The sequence below is a fragment of the Hibiscus syriacus genome, unplaced genomic scaffold (genome assembly GCF_006381635.1).
Source record: "Hibiscus syriacus cultivar Baekdansim isolate YM2019G1 unplaced genomic scaffold, ASM638163v2 tig00110271_pilon, whole genome shotgun sequence".
Lineage (NCBI taxonomy): Eukaryota > Viridiplantae > Streptophyta > Magnoliopsida > Malvales > Malvaceae > Hibiscus > Hibiscus syriacus.
The window spans coordinates 67,484-92,170 of record NW_024062657.1 but is presented as its reverse complement, the minus strand read 5'-3'; the positions used below and the strand labels follow the sequence as shown (position 1 = coordinate 92,170).

The following is a 24,687-nucleotide window of genomic DNA, read 5'->3' as shown; positions in this document are numbered from 1 at the left end:
TAATCGAATCCATGCCACCATCTTAGATTGGATCACGTCCTCCGTCAATAAGTTTATACTCTAATGCTGAACTGTCAAGTAGTGTCCCCAGCTGTAAGAACCTCATTGAGCAAACTTGCATGTACCTAACGGCTTTCATAGGACCTGAACTCTATTCACCAACGCCCGATATCCGATTGTTCTTCCCAACATTCGTACAATAATAATTTTTTTCTATGCTTTTGTCAATAAGCTCATGCAACTTTCTCAAGAAATGGATAACCCCTCGCGATCTCTACATCATGCTTTCCTAAGGTTATTTCATCGTCATCTGATGAAAACAGTGCAGCCCTCCCTCTAGGTTTTATCCCTAGCAGTCGCCTTATCCAGAATCTGATCGTCTTTCTTATCATCTCGTTGTCCTCCTCCTCCATCGCCTAATCTTCCACATTTTCTATTATTCACCCTCTTGGTGGTCCACTATCTCTAATCCGTTCATAGAGCAGCCCTAATGATATAATATTTTACTTCACCAAAAGGCCACTGCCCTTCATCAAAAGGCCATTTCCCTAATAATCCGCAAAGGATTAAAACTTTCCTCTGGTTAGCGTTGCATACTAATGACGAACTTTGAACGACAGCGAAGACAACTCGCCACGAATGATCACTGCTGTTTATGCCATACTGAGCAGGAGGATATGTCTCATGTATTACGCAGATGTCCTATTGCTCTTAATGCTTGAAGTAGACTGATAAAGCCTGAAAAGTTTCAAAGTTTTATGACGTTTCCCACTGAAGAATGGATCCTTACAAATTTGAAGGGACAGAAAATTTTCAATCAACGATACTCACTGGGAGCAACTCCTTGCGCTACTATGCTGGAAAATATGAAAACAACGTTGTATGGTGTTTCAACCTGACTTTATTGAACATGATAACTTGATAACTCAAATTTTACAACCTAGGGATGAAATTGTGGCTGCAGAGGCAGTGTCCCAAAGGAATCGTTAGCTTATTAGAGAAGACTCTTGCTGGCGATGTCCCCTAGCCGATTGGGTCAAGGCTAGATGGCGCCGTCGGAGGGTGGAAGAATATAGTTGTGGCAGGAGGAATTATACGGGATTCTCAAGGTGAGTGGTTTTTTGATTTTTTTTCGAAGCACCAGTAGTTGCTCGGCTTTGAATGTTGAATTATGGGCAATATACGATATTGTTTTGCATGCATGGAATCTTGGTTTCAAGAAAATACTAGTGGAAACGGGCTATGCGGTTGCTGCGGATTTCATCAATAGGTTTGTCTAAGCAAATGATAGCAGAGCGTTTATTTCCATGCTCCGTACAGTCATCAACAAAGAATGGAAGGTTAAAATAGTTCACATTTATTGTAAAGCTAATAAGGTAGCAGATAAAGCTAGCTGCAATGGCCAGAGGTTGTCCGATTGGAACTGTTTTGTTTCGCGATATCCCAACAGAGGTAGATTCCATTGTGGCCAATGAGCATGCTCAACTAGCATAATCTTTGCTTTTGCTTCTGTATTACCAAGGAAAAAACTTTAACTATTACGCCACCGACTAGATTATCTTAAAATTTAAATTAGAATTAATCTTAAAAAAAGTTTAAATTACGTATTTAATCACTTACTTATATTTACGGTTCTATTTTAGTTATTCAATTATTTTTTTTCAAATTCATACCTAAAATTTTGTTTTGATCATGTTTTGATCACATGTAATTAAAAAATAAATAGAATTACTATATAGTATTTTTTATTTTTTTAATGATGATATAATATTATTATACGATGACTCGTTAACATTATTATTAATTTTTTAATAAAAAATAACTACAATTTGATATTAAATATTTTAAAAAATAACAATTGAGTGAGTAAAACGAAATAGTTGAATTCAATCGTAGTTTACCCTAAAAAGAAATTGAAAATCTAAAAAAAATAATCAAAAGCTATGATTTATGGTGATTTTCTCAATAAATCACCGGTGATCGGTATATTTATTGATCTAATACCGGTCAGATTATATTTCCCGATCTAACACCCGTAGCAGTAAAGCGCGCCCCCTGAACTGCGCTATATGCTGATTTGGCGCCACGTGGGTATAGCGCGCCCTCTGTCCCGCGATATACGGTGATCTGGCGCCACGTGGGTATAGCGCGCCCCCTGATCCGCGCTATACCTGGGTATCTGACACGTGGGGTATAGCGCGGTGCAGGGGGCGCGCTATACCCCTAAATACCCAACCCTTCACGTCCACATCCTCTCTATATATACCCCATCCTCAATCACTTTTATCACATCAAATTCTTTAAATTTCTCTCAAATACTCTATCTTTTTAAAGTATATTTTATAATATTTTTACTATTATGTATTTACTTTATTTAATATTTTACTAATATAATTCTTTTGCAGATATATAATGGAAGACAGTCTACTTCGCTCGGATGGAAATCATATATCTCTACACTTTGCTGATACGGTAACATTTTAGAGTTTTAATTTAATTTAAATTATTAGTAATATTTAGTTGATTTATTTAATGCATGATTATTAGATTAAGAATTAAATAACTCGACACTTTGCTGATACGGTAACATTTTAACGTTTTAATTTACTTTAAATTATTAGTAATAATTAGTTGATTTATTTAATGCATGATTATTAGATTAAGAATTAAATATCTCGACACTTTGCTGATACGGTAACATTTTAACGTTTTAATTTAAATTAAATTATTAGTAATAATTAGTTGATTTATTTAATGCATGATTTTTAGAGTAGGAATTAATTTTTGTAATTATTTATTTTTAGGAGAAGGACCGTGTATTAGATCTTTTTATTAGGAATCTTAAGTTAGTGATACCCAGCCGTGTCTTAGCGTATTTAGTAGAGGCTGGATTCGGTTACATTGGTAGATATCAGGGTCACTGTAAGATACAGCCAGACCTGATTTCTGCCTTAGTAGAGCGGTGGAGGCCGGAGACCCACACATTTCATCTTCCGTGCGGAGAGTTCACGATCACGCTTGAGGATGTTTCTATGCACCTAGGGCTTCCGGTGGATGGAGATGTGATATCGGGGATAGCTTCCGGTTCTTGGACTACTTTGTGTCGGGATAGTCTAGGACGTGTCCCAGAAAATTTTATCGGAGGTAGGATACCGTTAAATTGGTTAGATGCCAATTTTCAGGAGTTGAGCGCAGACGCCTCTGAGGATGAGGTTCAGATGTATGCACGAGCATGCATATTGCAATTGATAGGAGTGTTGCTGACACCGGACAAATCGCGCAACCTAGTTCACTGCATGTGGTTGCGACATCTTAGCGACTTTCGTCTCGCCGTATCATTCAGTTGGGGCTCGCCATATGGTCAAAGAAATTTGCAGATGAATGCCTTCCCCTTGAACTGTACGTGATGTTGCCATACGGCATTAAAATCATTATGGCATTAAAATCATTACACATTACTGTAGTCGGTCTGTCAACTTGATCAACTTGTTCAGTCAGCCCATAGTGTGAGCTTAAAGATTGACCCCGAACAGCACGCACTTGAACAAAATGTGCATACATCTCAATAGCGACATCTGAATAATTACTTTGAGCTTCAACCATCATTTGAACATCATCATTGTTCGAAAGTTCGAATGCTGTATAAGTTAATGGCAACAATGATGTTGGAAATCTGTACTGCAACGACGACATTCTTCTGTTACTTCCAACATGAATCTTCCTTGAAATCTTCGTTATCAGCTCCTTAAGAGTTATGTTTCTCTTGAATGATATTTTAACATGCTCATTTGATACGAAAACAACGTCGGTTTCATCTTCTCGAATTTCACCATCATAATAAACAATAGCTGAAAGTCGTGCCATTCTTTGAGTTTAAAAGTACGGCAATATTATATATGCAAAAAAAATAACTTAAACAAACATGATTAAATAAATTATATATGAACGAAAATATAACACAAAATGTTTTTTACACATCAACGTAAATAATTTAAATAATATAATTTTATATTATTACCTGCACCGCGTTACATGTAATTATTATATAGCGCGGATCAGGACCGCGCTAAATATAATTTTGGTACGACGTATAGCGCGGCCCTGATCCACGCTATACCCCTACGTGGCGTATAGCGCGAAGCAGGGGGCGCTCTACACCCCACGTGTAACCCAATCAGTGTATAGCGTTGTACAGGGGGCGCGCTATACTCTACGTGACGCCAAATCAGCATATAACGCGGTTCAGGGGACACGCTTTACTGCTATAGGTGTTAGATCAAAAAATATAATCTGATCGGTATTAGATCGATATATATACCGATCACCGTTGATTTTTGAGAAAAATCACCATGATTTATCCACTTAAAAAAAGCAATGATTTATGGATATGATATTAGCTGCTAAAACGCGTGAAATCCACTATAGCGCGTGATAAAAGTAAATCACAATAATTTCTCCCATTGTATGTTCCTTACGCTCTCATTTCCCGGAAACACAAAAGAAAAGAAACCGGAGAGAAAAAGAGATGTACCGATACGAGCGCGTGAGCAGCACAAGCGCCAGTAAGGCGGACAAAGTAGAAGTAGATCTAGAGTCGGGATACTCTGTACCCGGGACTGAGCTACGGCGAGAACCAGCTCCGATGGGGCTTTATCCGGAAGGTGTACGGCATCCTTGCCGCACAGCTGGTGCCGACCACCGTGGTCTCTGCCTTCGTGGTGTTGTCGACTCCGGTGAACGAGCTCCACCGTGGAAACTCTGGCCTCTTGCTCTTCCTCTGTTTAGTCCCTTTGATCTGTAAAATCGTCTCCTTCACGTCTTTCCTTCAAATTTTCAATCTTGATTCTTTCTTTTCGAAGCCCTTTAAACCTAGTAAATTAGAGGTTGTTATGATAGAAATACTACTATTTCTTAGACCTCCTTCATGTTGATTAGTTCACTTATAAATGTTAATTATGAAGTTAAATCTCTTTCTAGCGTTAGGTTGAGTGTAGAGTTCAATCAGTTAATAAATCCAGTGTTTGACCTTAGTTTTCAAACCAATTTGTATCTATAGTCGACATTTTTGTCGGATGAACATAAATTTCGGTTACTAAAGTACTAAAATATAATTGATAGTATATATTATCCCTGAAAGTAACATAGAGAATCCAGTGATTGAGTTTGTGTTTAGAAAAGATTCTCAAGTATAGATTGGGTAGAGAAATTGATAAAAGATAGGTTCCCTAAACGACATATTTTTTGCCATTGCTTCTATATTGTATTTTGATCTATTCTCTTTTTCAGGATGATTTCCATGGGAAAGTTGAGGGTTTAGATCTTATTGCTGTCTCATTTGGTGCCATTTTTATGTTATATTGGGTATTTTAATAAAGAGATCTTTACTGTCCCTAACCTAATAAAATGCTGGAGATCTTCATGTTTGCTTTGATGGTTGGAAAACTTATTTTCAATAGTGTGAGCCTCAGATGTGAATATTTTAAATCCTTGTCTCTGTTTTTCATGTATTTGGAGGGTCCTTGAAAGTTCATATCCTAATACACATGTTCACGTACAAACGCAGGTACTTCAACAAAAGAAAAAAAGAATCGGAGATATATAGAATCAATAGCCTATCCTTTTGGGTGTTTTGTTTGTGAACTTTGTTGGATTCCCATGATAACCTTAACTTCGTGTGAAATAGTTAACTGCCTTTTGTCTTTCTTGCTGTAGGTTTCAGTCATTAATGCGATAATGGCACTGACTAGTCATTGTGATCTCATTTTTGCCTTTTTAACTTTCATGAAATGTTTACCTGTTTACCTTTCTTTTGGGTTGACTATAAACTTGCAATGCATTCAAGATATTAGGAAGTTATTAGTTTTATGTTGATTTTCTTTCTTCGAATTCTTATAAAATCGAAGATAGATATCCAATGCTTTGGTAGTCATGAAGTCTTAGTTTTTGTTTTGGTTTCAACCTTATTTTCAGATTGCTATTAGATGCTATAAACAAATAAATAAAAAAGGAACTATCTTTTTTAATGTGATTAAGAATTTAAGACAGACAAGTTAGAAACTTCCCAGACTTTATACCTAATCTCTTTTTTTGGGTTGAGTTATAAGTGTCCTTGTTCTCAAGTATTTACTTCAGATTACAACGAACTCTGTTTCATCTGTTTTATCACTTTACTGTGCTTTATCTTCAATCTTAACAATAAACTTATTCCATATAGTGTTGTGGCCCCTGCACATTTATCACCAGAAGCACCCTGTGTTTTAAAAGGCGCGAGGCGCTCCAAGGCGATTAGCTACCCGAGAGCCTCAATTTTTGAGGCGATGGATTCATATACGCGAAGCGTTTAATTTTACAAAACATTTGTAAATATTTTATAACCATACCTCAAACACAAAACAATTTAATAATTAACTTAATAAGCAAAAACACCAAGTAGCATATCTTATATTGTATCTCAAAAAGACAAATAAAAAACATCATCAATAATCAAAATGCTTAAAATGTCATTGTATCACATTGTCGGTGTGATGACTCTGCTATTGGCTGCTACTTTTAAGAGACAATATTGTAGAGGTGGTTTTGATGGCTACTGGTTAGCTATGCTTTGGTGATGTTTGGAGTGGTGGGTGTTTTGGTGATGTTTGGAGTGGTGGGTGTTTTGGTTGAAGAATCCTCTGTCGAAAAGTCAAAAGTAGTATTAGATAGGGTTACACGTTCGATCGAGTCGAGTTAAGAAATTTTTTTTAAGTTATTCGAGTTGATGAGACCTATTTTATAACTCGAACTTGACTTAAATTTTTATCGAGTCGAATTGAGTTTTTGAGTTTCTATTTAAATTTAATTGTAAATATTCATAATAATATGATATTGTATGATTCCAATTTAAATGGCTTTTTTATACTCATTTACAATACATATATATTTCTTCATATATTTTTATATGTGATATACATCTATCATACAGAGTTGAGAGATTCGACTCATACTTAAAAATCAATCCACTAATTATTAAAAAATTTGAACTACCATTCGAGGTTTTCAAGTTGTATTTTATAACTCCATTTGAATTTGAAATTTTTTTAAGTCGTGTTTGTGAAATTACAACTCGAAGTCAATTCAAGTAGATTCAAAAAATAATTTTTTTACTCGAGTCAAGGTTTTGCTCACCCCTAATGTTAGATATGATTTTGAAAGGAAAAAAATAGTTGAGTGACTAAAAAGGAATTGCAGGAATATATGAGTGACTAAATATGAGTTTACCCTAAAAGTTATTGTATAACTATGACATTTAGCAAAATCTTTGAAATTTAATAAAATATTTTAATAAAATATTAAAAGAAAGCCCGTAACATGGGCTAACCCAAATCAAGTCCTAAACAAAATGAATCTGGCGGATAACGTGTCCAGGTACATCTCTTGTTCCCCATACCATCTCATTTATTTAAAATCTCATTTGTCTCCTCCACTTCTGCCATTGAAAGAAGAAAGAAAAAATTAAAAATTCCTTTAAACATCACCGAAATCTTCCATTTCTCTATTTCCTCAGAAGAAATGAGAGAGAAAAAACAGATGGAAGAGCCTCCTTACCACGTCCTTCACAAGCTTCCTCCTAGGAACAGACGTTCGAGCCAAACATGTTCAGGAAATCTAAAGCCCAATCTGAAATGGATCATTGTATGTGAATCGCTAAAAGCATCGCCTCGTCGCCTTTCGTCGTCTCCGACGGCTGAATCGCCGCCTCATGTACTCGCCGCCGCCTTGATAATTAGAGGCTTTCTTCTAAACGCCTCGTCTAGCGTCTCAAAGTGCCTCAGGCACGCTTTTTAAAACACAGAAAGCACTCGGTAAACTTGATCATACTTGGCCTTTTCACTGTGTCTCTGAGTCTCACAGTTGGTGTGAGCTGCGCCAACACTGACGGTTAGTATCGTACTCTGTGCTTACGGTTAACAATCTTATGTTGACTTCTAAATCTAGAATTATGCCAACTGCTTTTTCATCAAATGATTTAAGGGAGAATTGCGCTTGAAGCACTAATTTTGACAGCAGGTGTGGTTGCATCCCTTACTGGGTACACTTTCTGGGCTTCTAAGAAGGGCAAGGCTTTAGCTTTCTTGGGCCAATTTTGTTCACCAGCCTTATAATTCTCATCTTAACTGGTTTGATCCAGGTGAGATTTCTCAGTCACCTATATTTATATGGCTTACTTGTAGGGATGGAAGCTGATTTGAGAATTAATATGTGAACTTTAGTCTGAATTAAATAATACTATCTTCCGGATTTAAATAAACAATTTGGATAACTGAATTCGTAACCCACAAAAGAAAAACAGATTTGGATAGCAGATCCCATATCCGAATCATTTACCCTCATTAGGATTATAATTCAGATAATTGATACTCGAGATTTAATTCCCTGCAAAGCATTGTTTATAATATGTGCAGACACACACACTGCTTGAATTCTCAAAAAATGCAAATGATATTTACAGTTATCTGAATCCGCACACTGTTTGTATTATTGTCATGCGGATGTTCTTTCCACTTGGCTCAACATTAACTGCCGTCTATGGCGGAATTAGTGCCTTCATTTTCTGTGGGTACATAGTCTTCAACACCGACAACCTGATCAAGCGCTTCACATACGATGATTACATATTGGCCTCTGCCACTCTCTATTTGGACATCCTGAACTTGTTCATTTCCATATTGCTGGTGCTGAGATCAGGCGAAAACTAGTTGTAACCGAGGTCGGATTGGTGAAAACGGATGTATGGTATCGAGTTATCGTCTGAAAGAATAGGGAGAGGCATGCTATATCTTGTGGTTATATGTCAACACTATGCTTGCTGCTCCAATTTGCAGTTTCTCTAACTTGATCAGCTGTGGTGTACAAATGCATTGTGATATTCGGATGCATAATTGGAATTATCCCAAATTGCGTCTCTGATTTATTTTTTAAATTTATTTTGCTTAATGCTTTGTTATATAATAATCATTGTTAATGGATCATGCAATGAAACGTTTGTTATATAATAATCATTGTTAATGGATCATGCAATGAAACGTAAACTAGTCTCGTAGACTTCTGTAATTTCTACAACTTTAGCTTTAAGCTTTTTGCTAAATAGCAGCATCTCTGGATGGGTTAATTTTCTGTCCATTTCTTACTAAAATTCGATAATTTTGAATATGATGGGTGAAAATAATATTTAGTTCGTTGACAAAAGAACTTATATTTTAAAATTTAATTTAATTTTTTATCATTTTTTTAATTTTTTAATTATACATATATAATTATTAATTAAGTTATTTAGTTTTAAAATTTTTAAATTCTATGTAAATATATTTTTGTATATATAAGTGAAGTATATTTAAAGAAACACGCAACAATGGTGTTTTAAATGAAAAAAATGGTTAGTCACTTTGGTGGTTCTGTGTGACTTTTGAATCTTCTAGATTTTGGGTGAGGTCGGGCTTGGGTGTTACACCTTTCATAAGCAAAAAAACGATGTGAATTCTTTGATATTGATGTGACCCTAAACTACACCTTGATGCTTACTTTTGTTTGTATGTTGGTGCATCTATGCTTATTCATTACTATACTTGTTAGTATGCTTATATGGTGATGCATGTCGTATAGTAGAGTTATTTGTGTTACACTAAGCTTGTGAGTCCGGCATTTGAAATGTGGTTTCGTTCGTAGGTTCTTAAGTGCTAATTCGAGGAGCACATCACCAAATTGAGGATTCCAGACTTGATCGAGCTATCTGAGTACGTCTCAAATATTTTAGTGGACATTTATTAATCATAAACCTTGTGTTATTCGAGTTGTAACTCTATTTGATTAAACTCAATATATTTTGGGATATATTATTATAGCTCTGCATTTTATAAACTTTATTGCTGCCAACTGAGGATTTTAGAGATGCTTTACAATGAACATGAATATCGATCTAAAAAAATGGTTAACTACCTCAGTGATTCCGTGTAACACTTAGATCTTTCATATTTGGATAGGACTCAAACTTGAGTGTTATCTTTCATATTTGGATCGGACTCAAACTTGGGTGTTACAAGCTACTTTGATGGCTAATGGATTAGTTGAGACTAAACTTATTTCTTCTTTGGCTAATCTAGGATTCACAAAACTATGGGTATTGCTACTATATACGAGGATGTTCATAGGTTTCCCTTAAGAAGGCCTTGTATTTTTAAGGTGGTGTATCCTACACATCCTGTTAACGTATTCATTGGAATTTTCAATGTTTCTTCCTCCTTAGTACATGTTTCTTCCACTTTCACAATTTCTTTTTCTTAGTGACGGATCCACATGCATTCGAGTTGGACACGTGCTTATCCTGAAATCAAATTTCTTTTGGTTAGTTACATATTTTATTGATAGTACCTAGCTGAAATTTTATTCAAGTCTACCCCATTCAAAAAATTTGTATTGCTGACATATGTGTTTTCAGCCTAAAAAATATTTATGTATCTTTCACTGCTTTTTCCTGCTCTTCTCGTTCCACATCTTCCATAATATTCACTTGCCTTACCTTACATCGATAAGCATGACTAAATTTCTCTCCACATATGAAACAAAGGTTATTCACCCCTCTGTATTCAATAAGGTTTGATCTATTTGGGGTGGGGTTTGTGTTGGTTCTTTGAGCAATAGAGGTAGGGTTAACATTCTTTGCAAAAACAGTCGGTGGTGTACTAGAATAGCCTTTGAAAATTGGTCTATATTTTCTGTTTTCAATCTTCAATGTGAGTTCATAGAGCTTGGCCTATCTGTAGACTTTAGAATATGACTTAGGTTTAGGACTTTTACTTGGTGCTTGAGCTCTTTAATCTTCTTATAAAACTTGAAACAAAATACTCCTCTTTTAAATAAGTATTTATTATGGAGTATGTAGGATTTAAGCTCTTCAAATGTCTCTTGGTAGTCCTCCACTGAGGATTTTTTATTGAGCTTATTAAACTTTTCGATAATATCTGCACGGGTTTGATCACAAAACCTATTACACTCAGTTTCAAACTCATGTCAAATAATCCTATGATTCTACATGATATAGTCATCAAATCATGTTTCTTCATTTCTAGTGAGGTTCATTGAGGTCATTTTCCAATCTCTGTTCACTTGGAACACCAAAGATTTGAAGTATTTCTTGAGTCACCCCCAAGGTTTGTTACCATCAAAGCACTGGAGCTGAACCTTTGGTCTAGGCATAATAGTACTTGCATTACCAAAAGTTAAAGTTTGTATGTTCTATTCATTTGTATCGTCCTCCACTTTCATTACAATTTCTCTAGTGCTAGGATGATGTTTCCCATTCTAAACTTCTGTTGGTTTTAGTGTTGTGGAATTTTAGTTTTGGTCATATAGTGTACGGATGTGGGTGCTTTAGCTGTTAAAATTCTAGGTTCATTCGTTTGGTAGCAGTATTTATCTTTCTCATCTATGACTATAACCATCACTAAATCATCATTTTGTTGCTGCATAACAACTAAGTTGGTGTTATTTGCCATTGATTCTTTTTAGGATTATTCGTCTTGATGTTTCATAATTGTTGACTCATGATACCAATTTGTCACGGTTTGTGACTAAGAGACTAAAATTCTAGGTTAAGGTTAAGAAGGATTGTAGCAAGATTGATAATTCAAAAATGTATTTCATTCAAATGATTGATGAGAATTCTAAACATTTTTCAGTACAGTGTTGTATAATTACGGGTAAACAATGCCAATAGTCCCCTTTATTTTCGGTATTATCAACTTTAATCACCAATTTTTTAATTAAGTGCACATGGTCTCTTACATTATTGATCCGTTCGATTTAAATCCTTCGGTCATTAACTTCCGTCAACTCATTAACAGAATTCTGAGTTGGCAAATGAAAAAAAAAACTCACGTGTTTTTCTTCTCTTCTTCTTTAAAAAATAAAAATAAATAGAAAACCCCACGTTTCTTTCTTCTTCTTCTTCTTCACTCTAAACTCATGATGTCTACTGTACCATGATGTCTACTGTACCATGATGTCTATTGTACCATGATGTCTACTGTACCATGATGTCTATTGTACCATGATGTCTACTGTACCATGATGTCTACTATTGTCCCTGGAAACATATTTAATTTCTGACGAAACTAATAATTAATCCCCATTTTTTTAACTCTTTGGATCTTATCGCTGGTGAATTTTCAATCGTCGTGAGAGTTTCCCGGAGTCTTGGCTAATTACTTCAAGTCTTTAACACGTCGGTGATGCACGGAAAGAAGATACCGGCGACGAAACTCTAATCTATAAAGTCCTCGTCAATGTCACCGAGATACAATTGATACCATTCGTTATTTCCTTTAACAACCCTACTTACAGTGTAAAGGTTCCTCACAAAATGGCGATGTCTGGTTTCTTGCGACGAAGGATGAAAGCACGGCCACTGTCGTATTGGAGGAAACCTTAATGTTCAATGCTGAGTTTCGACTTCCTCGGACAAGAGACATCCTTAGTGGTTGAGAGCTTCAGCAAATGAAGTAAACTAGTTAAAGAAAGGACAAGCTGAAAATGATCAAAAATATGGAAAGTGAAGACATGAGAAAAAGACATGAGCTTTGAAATGGGTGAAATACATAAACGGTCACCCTGGCTTGTGGAGTAACATATGATATTTGTGTTGCTCTATAGGTTTGGTAGCAAATAAAAGGTGGGACATCTCTTTTGACTTACATGGCAGCAAGCAGATGGCAGCAAGCTGGTTATTGGAAGAAGGAGAAGAAGAAGCAAGTTCGTACCCGTTTGGAAAAACATTCGAGTTGTTCATCAATCACAACAGCAAAATTTTCTACATCGGTGTTTTTAGCGGCGTTTTGGGAGTAAACGCCACTAATTTAAACATATAGTGGCGTTTACTGTAAACGCCACAAAATGGTAACTTTAGCGGTGTTTTTTTTATAAAAATACTGCGATAGAGTAGTACTTTAGCGGCGTTTTTATACAAACGCCGCAATAGATTCATCCATAGTGGCGTTTTTCAACAAATGCCGTAATAGAGTAATACTTTAGTGTCGTTTTTATACAAACGCCGCTATAGACTCGTATTTTAGTGGCATTTGTGTTTACAAACGCCACTAAAGACTCGTACTTTAGTGGCATTTTTCTATAAAAACCGCTATAGACTGGTACTTTAGTGGCGTTTATATACAAACGCCACTATACACTTGTACTTTAGTGGCGTTTATATACGTACACCGCTATAGACTTGTACTTTAGTGGCGTTTGTAAACACAAACGCCGCAAGTTTACAATTTTTAAGTCCCGCACCCTTTAACCTTTTTTCATTTTTCCCCTTCACCCATTTTTCAATCCCGTCGTTTACCCAAACCCATCTACTTTACTGTCATTTTTATTCTATCTTTGATTTTGATTCCCATATCCACATTTCCCCCAACTTTCAAATCCTCGTTTTTCATTCTGCGAAATTTATTGTAAACACCGTCATCAGTTGTTGTTGTTCTTTTTATTTTGATTTTGATTTCGTGGCTTTTGGTTCTGCTTTGGAGTTTGGTTTTATCAGTGCAAGGCCACCATTTTCTTTGCTGCTTATTTCTCACTACTATAAATAACGACTCTCTTTGCTCCTTTCTTTTTCCATTTCCATTTAGTTTCAAAGAAGGCAGAATCAGGAGAGAAAAATGAAGTATGTGCTTGTTACTGGTGGTGGTGTTAGCGGTCTGGGAAAAGTAGTTACCGCTAGCAGTATCGGTCTTCTTCTTAAATCTTGCAGCTTTCGTGTCACTTCCATTAAGATTGGTACTTCTTCTCCTTGTTCTTCTTTGAAATCTCATTATCCCAATGCTTTCGATTATGGAACAAACATTTTTGTTATGATATAATTTGTAGATCCTTATCTCAATACTGATGTGGGTACAATGTCCCTTTTTTTTTCTTAATTGTATCTCTTCTGGATCCAGAGGACATTGAATCTATGCCATTTATTGAGGCACTTGGGCAATTCTCTTACCGTGTAGGTAAGAATATTATGTTGTGCTTACTTATGTAATTGGCTTATGCTAATTTCCTTTGGAATGTTCTTCTGGCATGATTATATTTTCATTTTTTTGCGTTTCTTGTCTTAGGCCCTGGAAATTTCTGTTTGGTTCATGTCAGCCTTGGTCCTGTTCTCAACGTTGTTGGTGAACATGTATATCTTGCTAAAAAAATTTCTCTTGTGTACAGTAGATCATAGCTCATGTGTATGAAGCTAAAAGAAGCATATGACGCATGAAATCTTCTCTGCTTTGATGGGTCATTATTTCTAATTATGCTTGCAACAAATTCAAATGACAGAAAACAAAGCCTACCCAACACAGTGTTTGGGGACTTAAAGGACTTGGCTTGACACCAAATATTCTTGCTTGTCGCAGTACAATGGTTTTACCCTTATTTATCTTTTTCAACTGTATTTACCAGTGCTAATTTGATATTTCTTATTCATTCACTTGCCCCTAATGTTATTAAGAAATGTGACTTCTTTCCAGGCCGAAAATATTGTCACTCTCTATGACGTTCCAAATATTTGGCACATTCCTTTACTACTAAGAGTAAGTAGTTCACTTTTTTAGTTCTTTTTATCGTCTAACATTCTTAGTACAAAGTTAGAAATGAAAAATATATATTCCCTGATTCATTTGTTTATTTTACTTGTAACCTCCTAGATCGATGCAGGAAACCCGATCGATCCGGAAAGTCACATTAGGGCCACCGGAGCGACCCACTGTAAAAATAGCGGAAAATTTAAAACTTTTATTGAAATGTGTAACTTATAAAATCAGTTGTCACTATTTAAAAATAAAACAGATTTCCAGACTCGTATATAAATCAAAATACAATTACATGCCCCCTAATCACATGTACCATACTCTGCAACAACGCCGGAAGAACTCCCTTACTGAAGTCGATAGATGCACTGGTACAATTCTGATGCAGGGGGATCCGAGACAGATGATGCTGAGCTGTCAGATTGCACGTTGATGGCGCTGAGATACCATGAGTTGGCAGATCAGTGCAAAGGCGGGAATTGATTGTGACATGTTCCTCATTGGGGTCGTTTTGAGTATGTTTCAGTCTTTTGGCCATAACTTTGGCTACAGGTGTCAGAATCGCGCATAAGACCCCAATCCGGAAAGCTCTTTTCGACGCGCACTCTCTCCAAATTGAGCTATGCTCCATGTGACCTTTTTTTCAACCTCATATTCTGCCGTTTTCCCCTCCGGATCACTAGATTTAGTTATTTTTTACTATTTATGGTAATATTTCGATTGTTAATTAGGAAGTCAATTTAAATCTGATTTAGGCCGGATTTTTGGGAGATTGCTTATTTTATTTCGAATTTCAATTTAGAGTGATTTTCGGGATTTTGCTATTTTTGGCAAAATTCGAATAAAGACGATTTTTGGCTATAACAGTCCGGCTTGTGGACTGCTTTTTGGATTGTTTTGATTTTATAATATTTTATTAAACCCTAGAGACTTTTTTCTCTGGTTTTTGGGCGAATTTTCTCTTGTGAATCGTCTGTCGGAGCTAGCCTACAGGATAATCACTATTCTGTCTGGCGTCGGTTGGTATCAGAGCTTCAACATCTTCTTGGGAAATTTCACCAGTTTCAATGGCTGGAGGTCGTGGTCGTGGTCGTCGTGAGCAGGTTCCGAATGAGGAAGCCCAACGCCGTGATCGCAGCGTTCAGGATGTGATGATTGCGGATTTGCAGAGGCAAGTCGCAGAATTAACCCAGCGCCTGGCGGTGCAGGATTTCGAGGATCGTGAGGCCTCTGATCACGATACCAATTCCACTTTCGAAAACCCATATCACAATCGCGCAGGATTCCGGGAGCACCGTGGTCGGGAGGAGCGTCATGGAGACCTCGGTTTTCAGGTCGATCTCCCTGAGTTTTCTGGTACGTTACAGGCCGAGGGATTCGTGGATTGGATTAATGAAGTGGAGCGTATTTTTGAATATAAGGAAGTCCCCGATCGTGTGAAAGTGAAATTGATCGCCATCAAACTCAAGGGCAGAGCATCTGCGTGGTGGGAACAGTTACGACGTTCACGAGAAAGACAGGGCAAATCCAAGATCATTGATTGGGAGAAGATGAAAAAGAAGATGAAGGGCCACTTCCTTCCCTTCGGTTACACGCAAACCTTATTTCAGCGACTTCATGCATTGAGGCAGGGCGCGCGATCAGTCGATGATTACACGGAGGAGTTTTACCAATTGGTCGCCCGGAACGATTTATCTGAGATGGAGAAGCAGATGGTGGCGCGATATTTGGGGGGTTTACGCTAGCCCTTGCAAGATATCCTCAGCCTTCATTCATTGTGGAGTGTTTCGGAAGCATACCAGCGTGCACTTGCTGTTGAAAAACAGCAAAACAGGAGACCAGTGATCAGGAGCGATCACAACAGTCGACCAGTTCGCCCTCAAGAGTTCCGTCCTGCTCAGCAGCACCGCAGGGTAATTCTAACCCTACTATTAGATGTTTTCGTTGTGGTGAACAAGGGCATAGGGCGACTGATTGCAGGAAGCCTGCTAGTCAAAAGGGCAAAAATTTGTTGATTGAGGAAAACGTGGAAGACGAGACTGAGGAGATTGGCGAACCAGTGTATGACGATGATGAGACTGATGATGTGCTGTATGGAGATGGTCATGAGACTCTGGTCGTTCGCAAGAGTCTACTTACCCCCAAGGGCGATTCAGGGGACGATTGGTTGAGAACTAATATTTTCCACACGACTTGCACAGTTGCAGATAAAGTCTGCAAAATGATCATTGACAGCGGCAGTTGTGAGAATGTAGTGTCCGAGGAGGTTGTCCAGAAATTTCAGTTGAAGACAGACCGTCATCCTAAGCCATACAAGTTGTCATGGCTAAATAAAGACAGTGAGGTAACAGTTGATAGGCGATGCCTCGTGTCTTTTTCAATTGGTAGAAAATATTTTGATAATGCCTGGTGTGATGTTGTGTCTATGGATGCGTGTCATATATTGTTGGGTCGACCTTGGCAGTATGATCGCAGTGTCATTCATGATGGACGGAAGAATACATATTCCCTTAGCATCAAGGGAAAAAAGATTGTGTTGGCACCCCGGCGGGAAGGACTTACTCCTACCCAGTAACCCATAATACTAATCTGCTTTCTATGTCCAGGTTTTTAGATGAGATTGAGCATGGCGGCGTGGTCTATGCCTTGCTACCTTGCGAGAACAATGCAGTAGACGTGGATACAGATTTACCAGTAGAGGTGCAGCGGCTGCTAACAGAATTCTCTAACTTGATGCCAGAGGATCTTCCTCCTGGACTACCACCTATGAGGGATATTCAGCATCAAATTGACCTTGTTCCTGGGCCAAGTTTGCCAAATCGACCAGCATATCGCCTCAGTCCCAAGGAGGTCGAAGATTTGCAGCGACAGGTGGAAGAGTTGTTGGAGAGGGGCTATATCCGAGAGAGTATGAGCCCCATGTACAGTCCCTGCTCTGTTAGTGCCAAAGAAAGATGGTTCTTGGTGTATGTGTGTTGACAGCCGAGCGATCAATATAATTACAGTGAAGTACTGGTTTCCAATTCCCCGTCTAGATGATATGTTGGATCAGCTATCTGGTTCTAAGGTCTTCTCAAAAATTGACCTTAAGAGCGGTTACCACCAAATCAAAATAAGGCCTGGAGATGAGTGGAAGACGGCGTTTAAAACGCCACAAGGGTTGTATGAGTGGATGGTCATGCCTTTTGGGTTATCCAATGCGCCCAGTACGTTCATGAGATTTATGCATCAGGTCTTGCGGCCTTTTATGGGGAAATTTGTTGTAGTTTACTTCGATGATATCCTCGTTTATAGTCCGACATGGACTTCACACTTCGATCACCTTCGTGCTGTTTTTGAGATGCTGAAAACGGAGTGCTTGTTTGTCAATCAAAAGAAGTGTTATTTCTTCACTACTTCTGTGACTTTTCTTGGTTTTGTTGTGTCTACTGATGGTGTTCATGCAGATCAGTCAAAGATAGATGCAGTCTTGGAGTGGCCCAGACCAAGAACCTTACATGACATCCGAAGTTTCCATGGCTTGGCGTCTTTTTTACCGTCGATTCATTAGAAATTTCAGTACTCTGATCGCCCCTATCACAGAGTTCCTCAAGGGGCATGATTTCCAGTGGTCTGAGGAGGCAGAGGCCAGTTTTCAACTGGTCAAGCAGAAGATGACCGAGGCTCCAGTTTTGGCACTTCCAGATTTTGACAAAGTGTTCGAGGTAAATTGTGATGCATCTGGCGTTGGCATTGGTGGCGTTCTGAGTCAGGCAGGTCGTCCGGTTGCTTTTTTCAGTGAGAAGCTATCGGGATCAAAGAAAAATTATTCCACTTATGATCTGGAGTTCTATGCCATAGTTCAGTCCCTGAAGCATTGGCGTCACTACCTAGTACAAAAGGAGTTTATTCTGTTTACCGATCATGAGGCCTTGAAGTACATCAATGGCCAACACAAGCTGAGTAGACGTCATGCCAAGTGGGTAGCATACTTGCAAGAATTCACTTTTACGCTGAGGCACCAAGCAGGGAGTTTGAACTGCGTCGCAGATGCCCTGATCCGTCGTACCTTACTTCTCACCACCATGAGTACTAAAGTTGCAGGATTTGAGACGTTCACAGATATGTATGCAGCTGATCCTTCCTTTGGAAGGATATTTTAGGAGGTAAATGAGGGTCACCGTCATGATTTTGTTTTGCATAATGGGTATCTGTTTCGTGGATTACAATTGTGCATTCCAGATTGTTCATTGAGGCAGCAAATTATAAGTGAACTCCATAATGAGGGACACTTTGGCCGAGATAAGACATTGGCCCTTATCTCTTCTGAATTTTATTGGCCCAAGTTGACTAGTGATGTGGCCCATTATGTGGACCGTTGTTATGTGTGCCAGCGGTCTAAGGGAGTTCTCACCAATGCGGGATTGTACACTCCCTTACCTGTTCCTGAAGCTCCTTGGTTCGATGTCAGCATGGATTTTGTACTAGGCTTACCCCGCACCCAAAGGGCCTCTGATTCTATCTTTGTTGTGGTTGACAGGTTTTCCAAGATGGCTCATTTTGTAGCTTGCAGAAAGACTATGGATGCTGACCGGATTGCCCATCTCTATTTCAAGGAGATTGTGCGTTTACATAGTGTTCCTCGATCCATCACTTCAGATCGTGATACTAAGTTCATCAGTCATTTCTGGAAGAGCCTGTGGGGGAAACTGGGAACGCAATTGAATTTCAGTAGCGCCTACCACCCCAGACGGATGGCCAGACTGAGGTGGTGAACCGAAGTTTGGGAAACCTTTTGAGGTGTTTGGCATGAACGAAGCCGAAGCAGTGGGATTTGGCATTGCCTCAGGCAGAATTTGCCTACAACAGATCAAAAAATAGAACCACAGGTTTAAGCCCATTTGAGATTGTCTATGGTCAGAACCCATCCGGGGTGTTGGACTTAGCCCCTATTCCACGTATAGGACGTTTCAGTCCTAAAGCAGATGAGATGGCAAAGTATCTTCGGGGTATCCATGAGCAGGTGAAACAGACCATTCATGAGAGCAATACCAAGTACAAGACTCGGGTCGACAATCATCGTCGTCAGATACTTTTTTATGTTGGTGATTTTGTTTGGGCTGTATTAACTCGTGATCGTTTTCTTGTTGGTGAGTATAATAAGCTTAAGGATCGGAAGATTGGACCTTGTGAGGTCGTGCAGAAGATCAATGATAATGCTTACAGGTTGCGACTTCCCAGTCACTTGAAGACTTCTGATGTCTTTAATGTGAAGCACCTGAGTCATTGTTTTGTGGATCCTGATGACACTACTCTGAACTCGAGGACGAGTTCTTTCCAACCCGGGGTGACTGATGCAGGGGGATCCGAGACAGATGATGCTGAGCTGTCAGATTGCACGTTGATGGCGCTGAGATACCATGAGTTGGCAGATCAGCGCAAAGGCGGGAATTGATTGTGACATGTTCCTCATTGGGGTCGTTTTGAGTATGTTTCAGTCTTTTGGCCATAACTTTGGCTACAGGTGTCAGAATCGCACATAAGACCCCAATCCGGAAATCTATTTTCGACGCGCACACTCTCCAAATTGAGCTATGCTCCATGTGACCTTTTTTTCAACCTCAAATTCTGCCGTTTTCCCCTCCGGATCACTAGATTTAGTTATTTTTTACTATTTATGGTAATATTTCGATTGTTAATTAGGAAGTCAATTTAAATCCGATTTAGGTCGGATTTTTGGGAGATTGCTTATTTTATTTCGAATTTCAATTTAGAGTGATTTTCGGGATTTTGCTATTTTTGGCAAAATTCGAATAAAGACGATTTTTGGCTATAATAGTCCAGCTTGTGGACTGCTTTTTGGATTGTTTTGATTTTATAATATTTTATTAAACCCTAGAGACTTTTTTCTCTGGTTTTTGGGCGAATTTTCTCTTGTGAATCGTCTGTCGGAGCTAGCCTACAGGATAATCACTATTCTGTCTGGCGTCAAATTCTTTTAACCTGAAAAAGTGAGTAATAGAGTGAGCTTTGGAAAGCTCAATAATACAGAACTACCAGATGATACTGATGAACGTGCAGATACAGATAAATATATATTTCCTTATTGATTCCGAACATTTACAGAATTTTATGCTGAGCAGAGATCCTACTGATATTTCATGTGGTAACGGACAATGAGCTTTCAGTTCAGAGAAATATTTCGGATGACTGAGTTCAGGAGATCAGAATAGGTTATCTAGTGTGTTCCCATAAAACCAGTAAAAAGATACAGATCAAAATGTGTAGGTTCCCCAGAACCATACAACCCCGTCACGTCCAGTAAGGTCCTGAGCACACAGCCGAGGAACCGGTAAATAAGGCCCTGAGCACACAACCGAGGAGCCTCCAGGTATTCTTCCTCCAACATTACCCCCCAAGTAAAATAAGTCTGTCCGTAAACGGATATATCAAAAATCAACACATAAATCAGGTCAAGTATCATATCAAAATCCGGGTCAAGTATCAGATCAGAATCCAAGTCAAGTATCAGATCAGAATCCATGTCAGATATCAGATCAGAATCCATGTCAAGCATCAGATCAGAATTCAAATCGAAAATCAGATAAAATATTCATGTGAGTAGGGAACACACCAGAGTTTATGGACATTATTTAGAGGGACTGGATAATCTTATAAGGTAGAGAAACACGAATCTTCAGTTTACCGATAGAATGTCGGTATTTAGAATCACTATAGGAATAGTTTAATAACTAACGGAATCATCAGTTATTCATAATATAACTTGAGCTGATAAGGAAGAAATGAAAGTTTAGGACATTTATATTATATATCGATTGATCGGATTATCGGACAACTCTTAGATGAATAGTTCCCAGAACTAATGCCTGTCGATTGGTCAATTCATTGTTCTTCCAGGGTATTTACTCTTTAATACCACAAATTCTTGTTCGTAGACCATTTTCGGAATCATCGCTGAATAAATCTTCCAATGTCTTTATTTCATTTCCACGCTTCCACAATATCATGAAATGTTGACGTACTTGATTAATTTGTTCATAACCCATTGTAATTGTACACTACGTAAGCTCATCAGAGTTTCCAAACTTATCCAAATCACTTATTAAATCCTCAGTCATTGAGGTTACCTAGTTCATTTAGCAGTCATGTCCATTCCAGTTACTTCAGGATTTTCCAGAGTAATTCAAACGTTCCTGAATTTCAGATACATGTTGTACTTCCATTCAATTCAATTTGGTCTTCGTGGTTGATTTGTCGAACAAACATCCAATTCTTAGTACTGAATACGATCTAGAGTTGAGCTGAGCTGAATACTTCCAAAATTTATCATCGAGCCAAACTTGAGAAGACGAACATATGTTCCAGTAATATCTATGTCATTCAGGTATTGACATAGCTTTAGGGTTGATCTACTCACTTAAATTGTTTTTCATTACCTTTAAAGGTAGTCCAATACCTATGCTTACTTGGATTCCTTAATTAATCCAAGACATTTACTTAATTTAGGCCATAAGGTTATTTTGGTGTTCAATTTTATTCCATTCATTTCAGAGTTCGAGGATATCCAATCATTTTTGAGCTTGGTGATATTCTTGGGTCATTTCCATTATAGGGGTATTTTGGTCATTTTACAAATTCAATGTATTTCAATCATTTTCTTCCGTCCAATCTTACTATTAAATTCAATCTTATCATTTATTCTAGTCATTCCGAACAATTCTGACAGCAGAATACCCCGATAAATTACTCTTCAAGTATTTACTCATTATTCGAATATTTTCGGGTCAAGTGTCTTCTCAGATTTTACAAACGGAATATCATGAATTTTTCTGTAAAAAGACAGGATCTTAACAATTAAATTCGTACTTAATCAAGTTAAGTACAAATCCTCAAAGTATTTTCTCATTTGGGGTTAACTCGGACTATTTTACCTCTCAAGGGCATTTTCGTAATTGTTTAACCAGATAATTTCAATATTAGCTCTTAACGAAAATAATATAATTTAGAAATCCTATGATCAATTGCTTTCCCGAACATTCTCTTATCTTGAAATGATTACTTAATAGAATTCTAATATCTTGCACAAACCCTCTAGTGGTTAAAAACCGGTTATCCATATTTCATAAGCAAAATCTAGCATTTCTTAAGCACATCTTTAGTTTTATCATATCAATATATCCTTTCAGAGTTATTAATCAACTTCCAGGGATAATTCTTGACATCTTACAACTTAAGGGTATTTTCGTAATTTTACCCTACCGGAGTATTATCATAATTTCTCGTCCAAATACCTTTAACATTTAATCTTTGATGAAATAAACTATAAGTTACAAATCCATGTTGATTTCTTTATCACTAAGCACAGAACTTATAATTTAATTCTAACAATCCCTCAATTTCTTATAAAAATCATCTGAACCATAATCAATTATTGAACCCTGTTACCGTATTCAGATCGAGTGTAGAAACTAATTAACAACACAAATGAGACCAACATTATCTTAATCATGCATTTACCAATATTCACATGTTCCATAAAGCATAAAGAGGTAGTAAAGTATTACCTCGATTTCCGTGCAATACTGATCGACCATAAAAATTTTATTCGAACGCCTTTGATCTTCAATTCAACTTCCAATAATTCCTCAGATACATATTAACATAAATTATATAAAAAAATGGAGCTTAATTGCGATAAACGGATCGAATCGGGTGATAAATCAATGAAAAATAGCTTACCGGGTTCGAATTTGGTGAAACGATCTTCGGATTCAGATTCAGGATGTCGAAAGCATAAAATATGACTTTTCGGAAATTTGGAATTTTCAGTCAAAATCAAAGTCAACGGGTTTGACTGGCAATTTCGAGGCCTTTGGGTTCAAATTTCGAAAAACAGACTGCGGAATCGGATTTGGAACGTCGAAAAATGTCATGATAGGTATACTCGGTCAAAGTCAAAGGTCGTTTAATGCCCGGTCAAAGCCAGTCAAGGTTTTGGTTAACAGTGGTCAACGCCGGTCAACGGTCAAAGGGTAAACGGGTTGGGTAAACGGGTCGGGTCAGGTAAATAGGTCGGGTTATGACCGGTCAAACCGGTCAAAATAGGAACAAAACCGGTCAAACCGATCATTTTTTCTTCCCCACGAGCAGTGGCGGCGCGTGGGGGTGCGTGAACAGTGCTAAATTCCCGGAAAAATTCCTAAAAATTATTTTAAGAGATTTCGAGATACTTACAAAGCTCGGTTCACAATTTTGAACGGCAGAGAGCTCGATTTCAACAAATTGGAAACTTTAACCGCTTCACCTCCTTACGCGCCGCCGTCGACGGAGACCAAAGATGACACCGGCGGACTCGAAACGATGCAAGGAACACGATGGTGCGGGAGGTGTCGTAAAAGGATGACCGAATCATCGTGAATCGATGAAAAATCAACTAAAATTGAGTTATTACCGACGATACTTTCGACTGAAATTAACGACGAACGGCGACGATTCACGATGAAAGGTTTGAGGGGTTTTTGTTCTTTGGTTGACAACAAACACGATGGTGGTTTTGGCTCATCGATCAGAGGTCGGACGGCTAGTAGATCGGAGTTGAAAGAGGGGTTGACGGGAGAGGGAAAACTGGAAAAATTTCCAGAAACATACGGGAAATTGGGGGTTTATATCATCTCATAATTAAAAATGGATAAACCAAGAATTTAGCCACTAAATTTCCTGTACTTCTTAAAACGGTATGCCAACTTTAAAATTTTACAATTTAATCCCCACTTTCTTCCAAAAATACAAATTAAATTCACCACTTTATAATTTCTTAAATTTAGCCCTTAAATTGGGGTGTTACAATTCTCCCCTCCTTAAAAGAATTTCGTCGTCGAAATTCATTCATGTCACATTATTGCAGAAATGAAACTTCCATCAGTTTTTTTCATATCTTTTATGTAGCTCTTATAGAAATATGAATCCTCCACTAATCTTTAACCAGTTGAGTATACCTTCTTATCAGAAATCCCTCTCATTCCAAGTAAATAATCAAAACAACTTTATCCTTGTGAAATCAATTCAGCCTTGGTTACGACAATAGGCTCAT

General features: G+C 37.8%; 1 pseudogene; it reads left to right on the top strand.

The window, feature by feature from the left end:
* Positions 1–4,456: 4,456 nt before the first annotated feature.
* On the top strand, positions 4,457–8,969 carry LOC120115760 (annotated as a pseudogene).
* The last annotated feature ends 15,718 nt before the right edge of the window (positions 8,970–24,687 follow it).